Genomic DNA, 19,979 nt, shown 5'->3' on the forward strand with positions numbered 1-19,979 from the left:
AAACTTTTGTAGTCAAAACCAAAGGCATCCAAAACTATTAGATACTTTATGACTTAGTTGAGAGGTTTAATGAAAATATAATCTGGACTCACTTGCACTTCAGCTCAAATGAAGAACACAAGTTCTAAAGACATCATAAAAAACCCAATCAATTTTCAAACCCATATCATGATTTTTTTTTTAAGTCCTATTTCAGAAATCCTCATCATTTAACTTCTGGAGGATTATTCAGACCTCAGTGACATGACATGAAGAAAATGGAACAGGAATGAAAGGTACTACTTTTACCTTCCTTTACTTACCACAAAATTCAATGTAATAAAAGTAAGCTGTTACACAGTAGAATTATTTCACATAGTATTAAGTGGTAGATCTACAGATATTCATGCTTGTATCTGTACTTTACTACTGCCTGTACTTGTGAGATTGCAAATAATTAAAAGGATTGAAATTGGAAAGAGCATTTGAATTACTTTCTTCCTTTTGTTTAAATTCTCCATAAGAGCTATGAAAAGAGAGAAGACCATAGCAACAGCAGTATAGTGGCCTGGGAGGTCAGAACTGGAAGGTGCAGTTAAGACACTCTTGAGATAAAGATCTGTCATTCCAGTTTGATCTTCCATTTTTTAAAGCTCATTCAGCTCTAGCTACTAGAAATGTGCAGAAAAATTTAGATCTCATTCTGTAACTGCTGGAGAAAACTGGACACATTCAGGGTGCAACGCATTGCATCCTTTAAAGGATATTTCAGCCTGGGTAGGAAAGTCATGGTGCGTATGTGCCTGCTCTCTCCACTGGCTATAAAGAGATTATAATGTGAATTGTTCAGATATGGTATGGTATTCCAAGTGTAAATACCTAAAATCAGACTACATGAATGTCATCTCCAGCTTTTTTTTGCCTGATTGATAATAATACAAGTGTAAATAATCTGGCATCCAATTAACGAATGTTTAATTTCCTCAAGTACGTGCTCTGACCCTCGATGAAGAAATCTGTGAGAACTATTACTGGTACAAGCTCAGCTGCTATTTCAAGGTGGGAGATATTAAATTAGTATTTCTAGGAGAATCTGCTGCTGACCAAAGGCATTGAGAGATTGAGAGAAAAAGGGCAAAGGCTTTCATGAGACAGCCTCAACAGAAAGACTGGCTAAGAACATCTTCTGGCTAGGGAATCAAATGAAATTTTAAGGGAGGCTTCAGCTCAGAGTTACACCCTCCAGCAGGTGAACAATAATTGAACAATAAATGAAAATACTGCCAGGTTCTCCTCCTTGTAGGAGGAGAGCAAAAAAGGGAGCAAATGAATAGTTACAATTTTGCCAGGAATTTCCCATAATTACTACAAAAATGAGAGTTCCTCTGCTGTGACACAGTAAACCTTTCTAACCTCCTTTATTATCTCAACACTCTCCTACTGACTTCTGTCTCCTCATGAGCATAGCAAATGTGTCACTTTGCCATTTCTGACTAGTCCTGACACGCCAAGGCTTCTGCAAGTGCTGCATTTGAAACCCGTGACATTTCAATGAAATAACACAGGACACATCCAGAAAGTAACATACAAACCTATGTACAGTAATTTCACGATTATAAGCCACACCCTTTTGACTAAAATTTTGGTCCCAACCCGGAAATGCGGCCTATACTCCAGAGTGGCCAATATATGAACAAAGTTCGGAAATTTCCCAACCTGGTAGTGCGAGCCGTGGGTCCAGCCGAGCTCGCGAATTGAGCATCTGCCAGTAAAACCCACAGTCGCACAATTGTTACAAATTAGCTACTATGTTGTGTGGCAGGGAAAAGCGGGCTGGGCTCCCTCCCGCCAGCATCGCAGGGGAATGTGGGCTTCCTCCCTTCCGCCAGAACCACAGGTGAAAGTGGGTTCCGTCCCTGCCTCCTACTGGCACCGCGGGGCATCGCCAGGCTGGTGCAAGCGAGCCTGGCAACAGTGGTACAGGTGGCGGGCAGGGGCGAGCGAGCCCAGTAGCAGTGGCAGCGGTGGCCGGCTGGCTGGCCCCGCTAGCACCGCGGCAGCGGCCACCCCACTAAGCAGCGGCAGCTGGCCCCGAGTGGCCCCGCCGAGCGGCAGCATCGAGCTGGGCCACCTGGTCCCGAGCCGAGCCAGTAAACCTGGCAATCACGCAATTCTGTTACTAAATCGTTACTTTGTTGCACATGGGTCCTCCCTGCGAACAAAAGTGCGGCTTATACGTGGGTGCAGCTTATATATCGACAAAGAATGAAAAGTTGCTGACATCCGGAAGTGCAGCTTATAATCAGGTGCGGCTTGTAATTGTGAAATTACTGTACATATACTGCCTTTGTACAAACATTGGCAAGGCTGTGGCCTGCAGATGTAAAGTAATGGTGGCCTGAAGCCTTCAATACCTGTTTTCTATGGCCCCGTTACAGTACAGCCAGACTCCTAAGATCTTTAAATTATGGCATACCAAATGAAGAGTAAGTAATACTTTCAACTATAAAAATACTTTCAAATATAAAATTTTAATACAATAAAACTGTAAGCATTGCTTAAAGTTTACTATATTGCCAGCCAAGTAATGCATTTTTGCAAAGAAAAAACCCCAAGTGGTTATAAAATACTGGGTTTGCAGTGGGAAGGCAGTCATTTTTCATAAGACATTGATATTTCCAGTCAGCAAACACTCTGTCAGGGTGGCAAGTTGCTCAAGATATAATGTCTAATAATGTCTTTTCACATGGTAGGAACTCTGATCTGACTGTCCAGCACAGTAAAGTTACAGATTACATAGCAATCTATAAACAGTTTATAATAGGATAGTTTGTAAATGCTGCACTAAGAACAGAGGGCTTACACGTGTGTCTGTTTACTCTGAGTTATTTAGAATAAAAAGTCTAACAGGGAATAAATCAAAGATTGTACACAGTGAACATTTAAAATATTTCAGTGAACCATGAAAGCAGCTTCTAGTTCTGCTGGCTGTGGCTGAATCTTCCTGGGAGCTATAGTTGGAGTTGTGGCTGACAGAACTCATGTTTGGTAGCAGATTAGTTGGTAGACCAATTATTTAGCTAAGAGCAGATGTGGGCATTTGTTTTATAGAGAGTTGTAAAGTTCAGGAGCAGAAACTTTCTGGGTGCACTTGAAATAATGCAAGCAAAGGTAGCAGGGATTTCCTGCCTGAGTAATTGTTCCCTCACCTTTTCCAGAAGAATCACTTAAGAAGAGAAAAGCAATACCCATACTCCTCATGACTTGGGACTATCAAGTTCCCATTGTACAATATCCCCTCTGCTACTGACATCCTTAACTCATGTTAGGGAAGGGAATTCCCTCTGGAAGGGAATCCAGAGTGGCATTACCTGAACAGCATTCTTGAAACATTAAGGGACAAAAAGTGCAGCATGAGGAAAAACACGTGATCTCATTTTTCTCTCCATCTGAAACGTCTCTGCCCAGTTTAAAGGACAAGATAAATTCTGCTGCAGGTTTCAGCCTTGAATACATCCCTGGAAGTGTTTAAGGCTAGGTTGGACATAGTTTGGAGCAACCAACTCAACACTGTGACTGTGATTAGAGCCATGCACAGTTCTGGCTACAGGGGACCATTTACTCCAACAGCCTGGGGTGAGATAAGCAACACTGTAGGAAAATGTAGCTACCACTGCAATAAAGTAGCACAGAACAGGATTTCCTACCATTCCCACACCACACAGATTGGGAAGAAAGTATGCATTACTAACAAGTAAATCGAAATGGAAGTTTTCAAGAGTCAACACTTTAGAAAAGACCTCATTCCTTAAAAAGCAAAGGAAAAAAACCAAAGCCATGGCAAAGGTTAGATTCTGCAGTTTAGTGATAAAGTAAATAAATCTCTATACATTCAGAAAGAAAATTCCTTCGCAGGAGGAAATTGACACTTGTTTTCTGGGAAAATTTCTAAGTTGTTTTGAAAAAAACAAAAGATCCTACATGAGATGATAATGTTAAAAGGAAAACAGAACAAAGAGTAAGTACATTTACTTTCCTTTCACATAAATGCACTTGCACACCACTGTACACACTCTTCTTTTGATGACTAGCATTTAACAAAAGTGATTTCAAGAAATCATTAAAAATATTTTTCTTCCTAAAAACCTTGACTCCCAAACACAAATCCAATTTTAACAATGAATATTAAAGGTTTGGCCAGGCCTCCCTGCAGAAAAGCTGCAGCTGTCTAAGACATTCCTACAGCTCAGCTGTTCAGTGTCCCTTCTTGCCACACCCACACATATATCCTATATGGGTCATTTGAGAATTCCTTGGTGCTTTAGTGCACAGCCAGCCAGGGCAATTAAATCTTTCTCTGCAATACTGACTGCAATCTTGGTGAACAGTAGTTGAATGCTCTCGTTCAGTTTGAGGGCACTGTGATGAGTGACACCCCAGCTTTTCCATCACCCAGTCTGGTTCTCCTCTTCAGGGCTTTTTTCCTCAAGTACACAAAGTTATGTAGAGGCTTCTCTCAGACAGCAACAATTCAAGCAATTTTCTATATTGCTTGCTCACAATCCTGATTCAGCTGTAAATGGATTACCAACTGAAAGTTCATGCATAGCATTTTCTGAGTTGCATTAAAGCTAGATGGATGCAGACTGACATGCACTGATGCTAAAGACTTCAAAGTACTGCACTATTATTCAGATATTTTCCTGTCACAGAAATTTTGGAGGAGAGATGTTAAACCTGCCAAGTCCAACAAAACAAACTCTCCAAGTGTCTGAATTCAGAAACATTTTCCAGCTGGAGTTAGTATTGCAGAAACACGTGCTTACCTGCTAAAGGAAGAAGGAAACAGGACTGTTTAGTAAACAGGGAAGACTCTGCAGCAGGTTTCCAAGAGTCAACATGAAAATTCTTGACAGGCAATACAAGCTGGTTGAAAAAAGTCAGGCCTTGCATAAAAGTCACCTCTGCAACAAAAGATGAACAAAAGATCAGAACTGTAAATACTGGTAATCTACAAAATGTTTTGTGAGTGCACTAATAAACCCATAATGACACACAAGCACAATAATCAGTGCTGTTCTACCTCATTGCTGACTCAAATATTTCTTCTTGCACTTTTCCCTTTTCTGTTTTTTTTTTTAATTCATGGGGAGCAATTCATTGGCACCAACATTAAAACCTATACTTATCTCTAAAGATGGCAAGAGAGCTTCCATGGGCACAGACAGTGCAAGCAGTTCTGTGTCCCACCATTAAGGAGGTGACACAAAAAGGTCTGAAATATGCTGCATGATCTACTGCGATCAGCTTTGGAGAGCAGATGTCCGGGAAGGTCCAAGAAAGTCTTAAATATATCACTTAGAAATACTGGGAACTCTTTCTTTAGGGCTTCAAATGATGGGTACAATATCACTGTCTGCCCTGGGCTGGTCTTGAGGTGCCTCTCTGAGGTGACTATTAACACAGTTAACATCCCTAGAGTGGATAAACAGATGAAGCACAGAATTATGTGACTTCTAACCACAACATGAACACCTTCATAATTTAAAGATTATTTTTCCAAATAAATATAGAACAATAATAGGAAAATCATATATGTGTGTGTGGGTATACACACACATACATATATACATACATACACCATATACACACAGATACATAGTGGTATTCACATGCATCCACATTCTGTGTACAGTCCTTCATGCCTTGCACTTTGCACAGTCATTAGTAGCAACCCAACACACTGCTAAATTTAACTAAAAATACATGTATGTCCTTTTTGGCTTAGTTCATCCTCAGTATAAACCACTCTTACTTTTGTTTGGTGACACTTCATACTCACTTTGCAAGGATGTGACTGCATGTGTTTAAAAATAGGTGTTTTAAAGTTAATCTTTGCTATGCTTAAGAGAACTAAATAATCCCCTTATACTCTCTCTTTTGTCTGTTCCACAGGTATGAGTTTCATTCTGTTACCACTTATTTTAGGCAAACTTAGTGGCGTTAGCTAATGTCAGAGCATTGGGCAAAGTCAGAGCGTTGGGCAAAGTCAGTGCATTTTGCCTGCAACGTGTTCAGGAGCACAAACACAAGCAGCTCAGCAGAGAGCTGCAGAACTGGAGAAATTACTCTCAGCTTCGAGGCTGCAGAGCCTTGAACTGGTGTCCTGAGCACTTGGGCCAAGGATAGGGAAACCAACCTGCCAGCATCCTGTGGGAGATAGCACATGAACAAAACCGACATGAGGGATGTAGTACAAAAACACAAAGTACAAACAGTCATGCCAGAGCAACAACAGCTGGACACTGCATGAGGATATGAAAAACTGCTCTAATTGTATGAGAAATTCCAATTATGTGCTTAGGCCTGAGCAGCAGGTGTCTTAGCCACAGCTGACTTACAAGATAGACCCTGGGCAATATGTGAATGACACCATCAGTATTATTTAGCTAAAAACAGATAATTGAGATGCTTATGCTATTTAACACCAAACCCAACTTTAGAAACTTTCACATGACCTTGTGTAATTATCTGCAGAAAAGGTAGCATTTTAAGAATGCTAACATGAACAGAGACTTGGTTGTAGGATATTTTAGGGGAAACCCTCCCACCTGAGGTCTGGGCTCTGGCCAAGCCCTGGTCCCTGCTGGCCAGGAAATGTGCCATCAGATCCAGGAGTTTCTGTGCTAAATTATAATCAAGCCACTTTGACTTGCTGATTGGGGCCTATAAAACCTGGACCCACTTTCAGAGTTAATTTGGAGATCTCACCTTTACACACTGTGTAGGATTTTCCCAATTGCTGGGAAGGGTTCTCCAGGTCCTCACTGTGAAACGGGGTTCCCCACTAACTGCAGGCTCTGGATGATGGTAAAGTATTTTGGTAATTGGTCATGTATCATCTTTCTCAATCACTACCCTCTCTCTCTAACACTAATGATTAGGTGCATTACCTTGCTTATTTTTGCTTGTTGCTAAAGCCAAGTGTGTAGTTTTACTGCATGTATCATCTTACTTTTGTGTTGCCTTAATATTCATAGTAAAATAAGATCATTCTTTCCATTGGTGTCTGTGTCCTTTAAATGGCCCCATCAATTGGCAGAACACCTCCTGACTTCAGACAGATATTACAGACAGTACAATAATAGCTAACTAGGTCTCAAAAAATGAAGCACTTACAGGTATGAAACAAGCGTTTTGCTTTGAGAACCTGCTTTGACATTTCTATGCTAGCAGATTAAAAAAAAAAAATCCTACATTTTGCCTATAATCAGTGATTATTTGATCTGCCAGGATAGTAAACAGACATCATAGTGCTATTCTTTAGGATTTAGGGGGGTCATTTCAGAATAAAATTCCACTGCCTTTTTTACTTTACTTTGATGATTAAAGCTCAGGTATTTCATAAATGTAAGTATGAATTATAAATTATCTTTTTTTTTTTTACTTTGTGAAATACATTTATCTTGCTTTTATCTAATATTCAGTATATCCTAAACTATGCATAGGTTCAGGAGAAAAAGAGAATGCCTAAAATAACCCAACCCAGGATGCTGTTGGCACAGAAGTTCCAGGAGACTGTAATTAAATATTCCTTTTTCCAGCTGAGCAATCGGTGCATTCTTTGGCAGATAAAGCAAATGAAGAATTCATCTGTCATCAAGTATTGATGCCATCCCTTAAACCAAGCATTTCCCAGAAGCAGAATTTCAGAATTGCACGACAGTTTTCTCAGGCACATACTGATGGCCTACCCCTCCATTTCATGCCAGGTATAGCAGCAACTGCAAGGCTCTCAGAAGAATCCCTGTTAATGACCCAAAATTACCTCAGGCTGTAGCTTTAGAGATCTGGCCAGAATGGAAATAAACCTGACTCCAGAGGTTTTGGGACCCTAAAGCTGCCACAAAATCCAAAGCCACCTCAAACTGCTCTGAGTCACAGGGCAGTAAAATTTCTACATAAATTCTATGTGTGAGGCAGAGGAGGAAAAAATGCAGTGTGGTTAGTGATGCTGTTTGGGACTTTGTTCAAAACCAAAATGTTACTCCTGGTTGAGATGATAGTTGTCCAGGTGTTATTGAACATACAATGCATGCAAAAATAAAGAGCAAACCACAGGGTCACTCCTCACAAGTGCATTACAAATAATACAACTGTCCTCCCTTTCTAAGTGACCGTATTATGGAATTAACTTATTTGTGTGGGTGAAATTGATTTCTCATACGACATGAACTTGCTTAGTGAAGGCAGTATCTATTCCTCCTCAGTACAGACAACAAGAACTGCTGTAAATCAGTATTGCAGTGATGCCCCACTCATCATCTATTGCTCAGCCAGCTACAGCCTGAGAAATCAGTCACACAGACTCTAATTCCAGCTGTTACTGTAGATGTCTTTCAAATCAGTCATGAGTAGCCAGAAAATAATCCCTATGTCTCGGTTTGAAGTATAGGTGTCTGCCAAGGGAGGCGGGAACTTCCTTTGGAATGGAGAATTCTCCCTTCCCACAGAATTATTGTATCTTTAAAATTAGGGGGCTTTCAGGCAAAGATACAGGAAAAGGAGTAACAGTTCTTCCCTAGTATGTGTGTGTAACAAGGCAAACAAACAGAACCGAATCCCAGTCCCAGTCTCTCACTTTCTCCTTGGTGCAGTTCTGCTCACAGCCAGCAGGGGCGCTGCTGGCTCCCAGCCGGACAGGGCAGGTGCAATGAGTCCCCCACGCCTGCAGGGGGCGCTGTGGCACAGGCTCAGGCACCACACGATAATGGCGGGCGGGCTGAATGGTGAAAACAGGCTGGAACCCAAGCAGGAACCTCGGAGCAGGGGCCAGAACAGCAGGGTGGGCTCGCCCAGGGCAGAAAGCAAGAGGCAGCAGAAATTCCACAGCTGTAGCTGGAACCGCGGGAGCATCCCAGCTCCGAGCAGGGCAGAGGGTGCAGAGCTGCAGTGTAGCAAAAAAGCAGAGCAGTAGCAGAAAAGAAATGGTGGGGGGCAAGCAGCAGCAGCCCAGCTTGGAGCAGGGCAGGGAACGGTTCCCTGGGAACGGGAGAGGGCTTGAGATCGTAGGGGTTTTTCCTGAGGCACCCCAGTAGATGGTGAAAGTCTTTTTTTAGTGAGTTATGTTATAATAAAGTCCCAGGTCAGTGGCTGCTCCCACAAGCAGAGGCTTGCCCCATGGCAGAAGAAGCAGTACCGAGATGGGCTTCAGCAGTGGCAGCAAATTCCCTCCCCAAGCTGTAGCTCCGACCACCCTCCTCAGAAGCCGTGAGACAGAGCCAGCAGCTACCCCAGCCCCTTCTTTTTCCTACCCAGTTCTTGTGGTATCTCTGCCCCTCCAAGAGAAACCCTCAGATAAGAGAAGCTCAGCCAGATGCCCTCCTCCCCTGAGCTTGGCAACATTTTTTGTCTCCCCTAAGTACCTGGTGGTTATTGTCCCTTAGCCACAAAATGGGACAAAATTCCCTGAGAGAAAGAAACAAAAGGAAGAATCTTACACCCCAACACCCTATCATTTCAGTGACTGCATTCGACAAAAGGTGCAAGTCAAGAATCAAAGCTCTCCTGCACATGGTGATTGCAATTAAACTCTAATCAGCCTGGCAGGCTGATGTGATCAGGGTCTGTTCTGTTAAAACCCATTGTGGCTCTATTATGGACTTATCCCTACTGCAAAACTTTAATTTGGGGCTGCAATGACAGGGAAGTGTATCGATGGCTGGGGACTGAGAAGGCCTCGCTCACTACTTATAAAATTTTGCCAGCTCAGCTCAATCAACCAGAAGTGTGGAAAAAAAGTGCATGGGAAGAGTGAAGTGAATATAAATATAAAATCATCAATATAAAATGCACCATTCATACTCTTGGCTTTATTCTTCAAGTTACATGCACAATGATTTTCCTTTTCTTTCCTTTATTTCAATGGTCTTATGTACTCCTAGCATTCCCCTTCCCTGCTACTTAACTAGTCATCCTACAACTGGTACCAACAAAAATCCACATGGTTCAGCCTATACTCAGCTTCCCAAGCACCATGGCTCACTTTTCTTTCAAACCTGTGAAAGGTTTTTTCTTTTCTTTTTTTTGCCATCAATAAAAAGATGACATTACAACAGTATGGCTTTACATCAATGATCTTTCTCCTTCAAAACAACACTTTGATGAAATAAAGTTCTTACTATAAATTCAAATTACAATTAAAGGATGAATTCTGAGGAGTTCTGGCTAAAGAAGGTAGAGATGAACTTTCCTGGGGCAACATGGTACCTCAGACAAATAATTAGATTGTTTTCAAGGCTGACATTTCATAGCAGATTTTTTTGCTGACAGTCTGTTTCTGTTGCATGTATTCTAACTTTGTTTTCTATTGCATTAGAGACACTTACCTGCTTTTGTATCTGTGAGGTCATAAACTAATGAAGACTGAAACCTAAAGGAAATAATTCTCCCAAAAATCTTAAAAGAAGCCAGACGAAAAAGTTACAGAAAGCTCTTCATTTAAAAGTGTCAAATCTAACTCTAGAGACAAAGAGAAAGCTACAATGTACTAAAAACAAAAATGAAAATTTAAGGGGCTGATTACAGCATTAACATGATCTAAAAGCATCAATATATCCCCCATCTTATCTCAGATTATGACTATTTCAATACTCAAGGCTCCTACTTGAAAGCTCTCTTCACACTTAGAGCTCCAGTAGCTCATATTTAGGATCTCCCTCATTCTTCATTTCCTATGGACTGACTCCTAAACACTAAGGACTAATTGACTGCAGGAACAATTATGCAAAGATCCCTGCCAGCCACTTACATGGGTGAGAGTGGTGATGCTCCAGTTTGCAGAGAGCATCAAGTGAACTGCATTTCACAGCATCCCAAGTCTAATTCATATTCAGCTAAGTGAAAACACCTCACAAGCAAAGCTTCCAAATGCAACTGCATCACTGCCAGCATTTTCACACTGCAAGCAGGCTGTGAATTTAATCCCAGAGATAGAAACATAGCATATTCTTCAAGGGGTGAACTACAATTTAACAAAAGAGATTATAAAAACATCATGATGGTAATGTTCCTCAAATTCATAAATGTCTTTAAAACTGAGACTTTTAAATCTTTCTGCACTGCCTTAATGAAAATAATAGAAAAGTATTGAACAATTTCAGCAGGAAAAGACTAGAAAATCCTATTCATAGTATGCATAATTTGAAGTTATTTGCCTTTGACGTATTAGTGCCTTGGTTTACAGGTTGCCCATTTACAAGTCTCACATTAAAATCAACATCCCATCGTGATTTTAATAAAACATTAAAGTTTCAGGTTAACTCAAGGAGAAGAGCTCTTGGATGGGTGGGCACAGCATATCTAGACACCAGAAATTCCCTTTGAACTCTCCATGAGCTCTTTCAGGACAAAACAGAAAGATTTCTCCTTTGCTTCCATTAAAGCACTTGAACTCATGAATTTTTGAAGCAGCATTTAGGGGGTTTTGCTGCTAGAGGATGCAGTGAGTGTAAACGAGGTCATTTTGTAAGAATTTCGCTTGAGAATCCGCTGGCTCTCCTTTACTGGCTCAGTCACTTTAGGAATCTCAGAAACAAAAACTATCAACTGTTTTCCCCCTGAATTAGAAAAGTGAAAAAATCCAGGTAGGATTTTTTTGTGCAGCAGCCTAGTACTACCTCTGCAGGAACACTTCTCTGCCCACCCCAAAAAAACAAAATAAAAAAAATGAAATTTAAAAAAAAAAAGGCATTCCACTTCATCTTCCTTTGCTTTTGACTGAAATGCCAAATCCCAACATCAACATTTCTTACTGGCTTTCTTCCTCGTTCCCAAGAGCTGTAGGAGGCAGGAAAAGAAAAAGGGAACATGTCAATTTGTCCTCCTGTTTATGAGCAATTGCTGCATGGTGGGGAGATCCTGCCCAGAGACATCCTCACCCAGTGAGCCCAGTGCTCAGCCTGTCTGCAAGGGGTGTCAGACCCCATGTGGAAAACATCTCCAGGTATAGCAGCTTCCTATTAAGAGTAAGAGTAACCCTCTAAGGAAAAAAAGACAGTGATGGATGCTGGGCAACTTGGACTTACGGCCAGCTTAGAGAAACAAATCTCACCCTTCTCATCCAAGCCACTGCTCCTGGCACAGCCAGCAGCAAGCAAGCTTTGAAAGGAGCATGAGGAGAGGGGGAAGAGAGGCATCTGACAGCAGAGCAGAGCCAAGAGTGACTTCCAGTGCAGCAGGAATTTATAGTCTGCATGGCAAAAAGGAATTACTAAGTCACAACACACAAACCCCTTTGACAATTTATCTGTCTCTTTTCACACTTCTGTAGGCTTTGCTGAATATGCTCTAAGGATCACCAAGGTTATCATTAACATGCCTACTCAAACCACCAGACTTCTGGCACACCACCTTTCAGGAATTCACCTCTCACATGGCTTTACTTTCAGAGCAGGGCTGGGCTTACTTATTTCCATGGTGGGGATCACAGAGCCTGACGATGCCAGCAACAGCACCAGATGGACATGTGCAGAATTTGTAGTGGAGCTTTACAAGAGATGCTCACAAGGCCCCAGTGGCAAACAAAACCTGTGAGTGGATGGCCAGACTTGGGCAAAAGGAATGGAAAACATTGTAATTCTCAATTTCTGGAGTTACTATGACTACAGGGAAACTTTAAAAAAAAAAAAAATTAAAAAAAATTTTAAAAGGAAAAATAAAGAGTTTAATCTTTACATGGGCAATACTCTACCGTCATGAATCCTGAAAATAGAAGTAACTCTCACTTGCATTTAATAGTATGAGGGAAATAGGAAACAAAAATGAATAAGAATATTAAGTAGGCAGTTCATCCTAAGTTCATTAGAGATGGCTTTCAAGTCTGCAAAGAGAAATTTAAGAAATTATGCCACTACTATCCCTTCTGCCTCTCCTCCTACCCTACCAAAGAAAGGATGGTCAAAGGGCTGTGTTCTACTGTTGCTGTGTAAATTCTGAGTGGCATCAGCTCTGCTGCCAAGGGAGGTGAAGCTTCACTGAAGGTGCCAGATGAAATAGTAAGATACTTTCTGCTCCAGCAGCCTTGCAGGTTTTGAAGAAAGCAGCAAATAGCTGGGGGCAGCAACTTCTTATATTTCCTCTGACATTTCTACCCCATTCTGAGACACAGATTCTGACTCTGCATGGCATGGCAGCTGCTTAGTCAAAAGCTTCCCCGGGAAACCCAGAAATATGAGAACACAGCCTGCATCTGCTGCCATTCTCAGAGCACACTACTGCCTGAACCCCTTGAGAATAACAGGAGAAAAGGACATAAAAGAATCTTTTGCCTCCTCTCCAGTGAGGATGGTATGCCTGAACATCAGAGAACAAACTACTGTGGGAGGAGACAGAGCAAGTCTCTCATATCTTAGTTCACAAAGTCTGGGGTGGCGTGAGTATAGGGCTGGACTTACACAGAGGTTGGCAAGTTCATGGTTCCATTGATTCTCCACAACTGAAACCAGCCAGAGGCTGTATGAGCCATGCACCAAAGTTAGGGCTCAGTGTGCTGGAAGCAGTACGTAGGGAATGGTTTTGTGGGAAATAAATTAACAAAAAAAGAAGAGCTGAACAGAAGCAGCAGCAATTATGGGGCTATCACAGAAAGCATTTGGATTCAATCAATTGTCTTTTTGTGCTCTCGCCATCACTAATTTATAGCCCTACACTGCAAATATATGTGATGTAAAGACTGCCATCCCATCATGACCTCTCTGCACAGTTATGAGACACCTTGAGCCCCTAAACCATATTCAGATTTTCTGTAATGACTCGCTTGCAGAGCTATTCTCAGGGATTAACAACTGCCTGAATGGTCCTTCAGACTCAAGAAGGGACACTTGCCAGTGACTCATTTCTGGAAAGTCTTTATCATCATTAATAACACCAGGAGAGGAGTATCCAAAATTGTGTTGTGCTGGATTTTTCTTTTTTTAGGTTGAGTACACAAACTATTCTTCTATGGATGTCTGCAGTACTGGATCCGGACCCAGGGTGTCATGAGACCACATCAGAGGCTGTGGCTCTGGGAGAGAAGTAAATCCCACATTCCTTGCCCTGGGTGAATCCCTGAAATACCTCGAGTACCCAGTTGATATTTCAACAAAGGTATTTACAGCCATTCACAAGAGTACACTATACCTTTGGAATTTTTGTTTAGTTTTGTGTCTGTTACCCTGCAGTTCATGCATGTTTTCCATAGCACTTGATGCAAAGAGCATTTTCTTCACAATTAAAAGGAGATCATCTTCCGCATATCCCAGGAGCATTGGGACCCTCAAACTGCGCAGCCCTGGGTAGCAAATGGACCTGAGCTAATGAAGTATTTAAACAAATCCTTAACTAATTTTAAGCACAGTAGTACTACCACTGTAACTCCAACTGGCCATTCTCCTTTGTTTCTAGATAACCTATCAATGTTCCAAAACTGACTGTGCTGCAGACGCAGGATTTGGTCCAGAAAAAGCACGTGCACTGAAATGTTTGGCTCCCAAATTGTAAAAGTCTCTGAAGAGAAGAGTGAATTGAGAGAGAGAGAGAGGATTTGTAAGGTTTTCAAGCAGCTAGAGAATTTGCCTCAGGGTACATTTTGGCTATTTAGCAGCACTAGTCTTCAGCTATTCATGTTCACCATACAAGTCGTTCGGCTGTCTGCAACGAGTGGAGAGACAGCAACCTGTCAATGGCAGAGCAGCTGCACCACTCCAAGCAGACAGATGGTGAGGATGCAGTTCAATTCTTTCCTCCCTTTATTTCCCTCCTATCATCTTATTTTATCCAACCCCTCTCTCTCTCCCAGTTCTTTTGGCAGGGGGAAGGAGATCTACTTGGACCTCAGTGTGCTTAAAGAGTAAATTATGTTTTCGATCCAATTACTTCCTGGGTCTCTGTAGCAGCAATCTGTCCTCACCCCAGACAGAAAGCAACTGCTGTTGCACAGCTGGTCTGGCACCAGCAGTGCTGGCAGATGAATGGCAGGCAGGTGTGATGTCACTTCAGCTCACAAGCTGAAAAGAAATCAAGGAAGAAATCCCTGCCTGTTGCAAGAGAGAGTGTGATTTGGAAGCTGTTCCTGCAGAGTGGCTGGTGGCTTAATAAGAGAAAAGCCTAATGGATGAGTCCACTAATTCTTGGATCATGCCAGCTGGCACTGGGCATTTATTAGAGGACTGAAGGAGGCTCCCAGATCCTCACTGGCATCTAGCTGCCACGGTTGTGGGCACACAAATACGAATGCCCAGGATCATCATGAGGGCAAGACTGGTATTAGATGAATTAAAGATAAATAAGCTTACCACAAGAAGAAGGTAATAAAAGGAACCCAAATTCATCAACATAAAGAACAACTTAAGACTTCTTCCCCATTCTACTTCACTTGACAAAGCAACAAGTTACTTGGACCACCCAACAGCTTGGCAGCTTGGCTGAAGCTCTACACAACTTCAAGCTTTTTAAAGTACAGTAATTTCACCATTATAAGCCACACCATTTTGACTAAAATTTTGGTCTGAACCCGGAAATGCGGCTTATAATCAGGTGCGGCTTATATATGGATAAAGAACAAAAAGTTGCTGTTTTAGTTTGGAGGACAGGTGTCTGCTGAGAAAGGCAGGAGCTTCTCTTTGAAATGGAGAATGTAAACCCCCTCCCTCCAAATTATTATAATTCTGAAATCAAGGAGCTTTCAGGTAAAGATATGGGAATTAGGAATAACAGTTCTTTTCTAGGGAAATCAAAATAGAAATACAGTACTACAAAGAAACAAACCCCAAACCCTGACAAAGTCAGAGTACAACCTGACACCCTGTCAGGCAGGGTGTTGGCAGCAGTCCCATTCCATGGTGGCTGCATCCTCCTGCAGTGACAGATGTGATTCAGTTGGAGCAGTGCTCCTGTACAAGGTGTAGTTTCCCTCTGGAGGTCCAGTGGTGATGTGGAGAAATCCGGTTTTCCTCTGGAGTCCAGGGGAGAAAGGGGCTCCCTTAGTGTCCCAAAACCTCTGTTTTTATCTTGGTAAGAAATGTTGGGCTCTTCCTCCTGGCTGGAGCAACTTCCAATGGGATGCAGTAATTTTATCAGTCCCACAGTGGGACTCAATGGCCATGAGCAGAAAATGACTGGCTGGAGGAAGGATGGGTTGTGAAAAGATAAAGAACAATGCCCCGCCTGGTTTCAATGGATGGCCCATTAGCAGAATATCTGCCGTTGAGATAAGGATCACTGCCCCTGCCCTCAACAGATGGTGATAGAATAGATACCTTTTATCACACTCTGTATTGTAACCCAAGACAGTTGCCGACATCCGGACATGCGGTTTATAATCAGGTGTGGCTTATAATTGTGTAATTACTGTAAAACCCTTTCCAGTCTGGGTGGTGGTGTCTTTTTCTTCTCCATTTTCGTTTGCCAGGTTGGCCTCAGAGGTTTTCCCTGTCATGTCGTCACACCTATCAAAATTTCCAAGACCACTGAAATTTTCACACATGAATGGGTGGATGAGTTTGTCTCCAGCAAAGGAAGAGTTACGACCTCCTGAGAGAACACAGGCCTCCTGCTACTAACATGGAACTCTGTGAGCTTTGTGAGTCTGTATAAAAAGCACATGGACAAAAAAAGACACTCAGCTTCGAGCATCAGTCTCTCACCAGGTAAAATAAAGCAAAAGAGCTGATAGAAAAACAATACAATTTGGATAGGAATGTAAAGGTGAACATTTTGCAGACTAACACATTATCAAAGCTCACAGGAACCCTCCAACTCTTCCAGAACGGCTAAATGAATTTATCTAAACCAGTCTCTAAGCTTGTGCTTGGACACTGTCACCCTGTGCAAACAGATCCCTTAGTGGGTGCAAGCAGGAGGGTTAAAGCAGTCACCAGCATGGGGATCCCTCCTGCCTGGCCAGAAGAGGAGCAGCCTCAGCAGAACTAAAGTGCCACCCTCACTGAAGCATCTCCTATCCACGGGTTAACCTGAGCTTTTTGATTTTACTTCATCTGGTTCTGTTCTGCTAAGCAGACACATGCAGGACCAACTGCTGGCAAAGGGGCACTGCCAAACAGCCAAGGCAAAAGGGCTGCTCCATATTTTAACTGGAAGCAGTAATTTGCAAAGTTGATGGCAGTGCAGCACCTCAATGCAATTTTCTGATGGGACAAGAAGAACCCAAACCCATGAGCTTTTTAAACACTAGTTCCACTGCCCTGTTGCAAGCATGTGACAACCCTATGGGAATAGTAGAAGTCATTTAAAACCTGAACAAAGCTGCTTCTTTAACAAAAGATGATACAGTTGAAGAGTTTTCAAGCTTCCATGAAAACAGAGGAAATGCTAGAGACCTGATATGACAAGTAACTGAAGAACAACACGGTTTAGACTTTAGATCCAGTGGCACAACCCAACCAGAAGATTTTGCTACATATGAAATGAAAACCCGGAAAATCTTACAAAATTACAATAGCAAAAATTAGGTGATAACTGAAGAGGAGGAAGAATCTGGGTATCAAGGCATACTGGGGAGCTCGTTGAATCTGTGATGGTGGAAAATACCGACCAGTAAGAGCTCTAACCTTCACAAAATGCTATTGTCCAACCTCTGTTGAATTAGAGAGCACTGTTTCTCCACTCCTTCCCAGCAGGTCAGCTTGAGAAGCTGCCAAGGGTCCAGGCAAAACAAACTAAGAGGGAAATCCCCCCCAAAAACTAACCCCAAACCTGAAAGGTGCTCAAAAGCCTGCAGAAACCTAAGCACCATTTCTTAGACTTTTAATTCAGGGAAAACTCTCTCTCATCTCCAAGGGCAATCACACCTCAGTAAAAATAAACTGCAAGTCAGGCAATTTTTCCCCCAGACTTTATGGAGCAAATACCAAAAATGCAGTTGTATTGAAAGATTTAGAATTATTTCTTGGGGTTTTTTTTGCATTATTCTCAAACTATAAAACCTCATTCATAGACTCACAGACCAAAATCTGACAGAGGCAGATGCTGTGGAAGGCAGAACAAAAAAAGATAATTAATCAAAAAGAGAAGCACATGTTCTCCCAGGATACATTCTAGGCACAATCATTTATGGGTAACTAAAGAACAGTGAAAGCATTTCCACAAAATCTCACAGCAGGAAGCCACATGACTCAAAAACAAACCTCAAAACTCCTATATCCCTTCATTTTCAAACAGTGAGGGAGAAAAAGGCATTGCAGGATGTCACAAAAGGCTGGTGGACTCCATTTATGCTGAGTCAGCACCTCACTAAATACCAAAGATGTCACTGAGATAAGGCAGCAGTTCACAAGGAAAGATGGGCCAGGTAGATCCTTGGTGCTACATTCTCCACACAGGGTCAGTGCAGCTTTTTAATTTCTCAGCAGCACTTTACTTAAAGGTAATTAAAAAATTAACTTCCTTCCTCAAAACTAATTCTGAAGCTTCAGAAGAAGCTGAAAGACTACTATGAATACTATGACTGTTATTAAATCCTGGGCATTCCTTCAAATTAGTTTACTCTATACACCCACCAGAAATATGCTGATTTTGCAGAAATATTGATGGGATGATGTATGGTAGCTCTCACCTGATAATTAAAGGGCAGAAGAAGAGAGACAGTCTTTCTAAAAGGTTACATTTCTGCCATGACAGTGATGCTCAAGGAAATGAAAAAAAAAAAACCCAGCCAAAAGGAGCCCTAAAAAGTGAAAGACAAAATCAAAGTGAAGGGAACCACTCCCTCCCTACCAGCCCTCCAAGTCCATTTTCTGCAGGGATGGAGCAGTCTGTAGGCAGGCCTTCAAGGGCTGATTTAATATGCTGCCTATGTAAGGTGGTGGGATTTGACCAGACATCTTAAAGTTTTGGCAAAAAACAATAAATGCAAGAGCCTCTCTTGCCCTGCCTGTCCTACTACAGTAACAGAAACAGGTTGAGCTGGATCTGGCATGATATTAAAAAGAAATCCAACAGAATTAAAGAAGGGTGTAAGTGCTCTATATTTCCCTACATGGTCATCTTCAAGCCTTGAAAACTTACATGTATTTGTTTCTAATCTTTACCAAATTTGACCTTCACTTTGAGACAAAGCTGAGAAAAAGGAGGCAGGTAAAGGCTGGCAGAGAGTATGAAATCACCTGCAAAATGAGAGATTAACACAGATGCCTTTGTGCTCATGGAAAACATACAAAGAGAAGTGACAGGGGAGATGCTGCCAGGGAGCCATGAAAGCACAGCTAACAGCAGACTGCAGGAGGCAGTAGGCAAATACACCAGAGGGAGTCAAGGGGTTTTGATTCAGTAAAAAGCTCTGCTTATTTCTGTTTGAGTACAAATATTCTCTGTGTAACAAGAGGACCTCCAAGCTTGGTATTCCCATAAGAGAAGGCTCTTCCCCCGAGACAGCATTAGACAGACTGGCTTCAGGCCCAAACACAAAGGCATTTTGGTGGCTGAACCAGAAATAACTGACATGAAGGCCAGACTTCTGTTCTGCACTAAAGGTGGTGGGTTGAATTGGTGAGTTTTTAAACTGCTTTAGCTTCATGGTGACTTCAGAAGACCCAGGTTTTCTTGGGAATTATTTATGTCCTTGTTTCCTGATGCCACTGTCCCCTACTGCCTGACCTTGCTGGGACAAGGTACAAGATCACAGTAAGATGCAGCCAGCTGTTCTGTGCCAGTATCCATCTTTCACTGAGGTACCAGAGAGCTGCCATGCACTTCACTTAGGTGAGGTACAGCAGGGCTGGCCAATCTGCACTCTTCCCTAAGTTATTCTATGCATAAAGGACGTAGTACATATTTCCCTTGTATTTCTTCAGGCTTGTAATATTTGCTCTTATATTTAGTGGAAATTAAAAGCCTCCAACATGACCTAGTACCTTAATTCACATGATTTTATCTTTTAGGCTGTTGAAAATAAAATAAAATTAAATTAAATTTCATTAAATTTCATTAAAATAGTCAACAGA

General features: G+C 41.9%; 1 protein-coding gene across 3 annotated transcripts in view; it reads right to left on the reverse strand.

Moving 5' to 3' along the window:
- The window catches only part of LOC116995752 (proline-rich protein 5-like), an 89,081-nt gene that overhangs the window by 59,212 nt on the left and 9,890 nt on the right, over nucleotides 1-19,979 (reverse strand). For all 3 annotated transcript variants that reach the window (XM_033058696.1, XM_033058694.1, XM_033058695.1), the window contains exon 2: nucleotides 4,806-4,943. The gene's annotated coding sequence lies outside the window, so the exon portion shown is untranslated. The remainder of the gene's footprint in view (nucleotides 1-4,805; nucleotides 4,944-19,979) is intronic.

Source organism: Catharus ustulatus, chromosome 4 (assembly GCF_009819885.2).
Source record: "Catharus ustulatus isolate bCatUst1 chromosome 4, bCatUst1.pri.v2, whole genome shotgun sequence".
NCBI classification, from domain to species: Eukaryota; Metazoa; Chordata; class Aves; order Passeriformes; family Turdidae; genus Catharus; species Catharus ustulatus.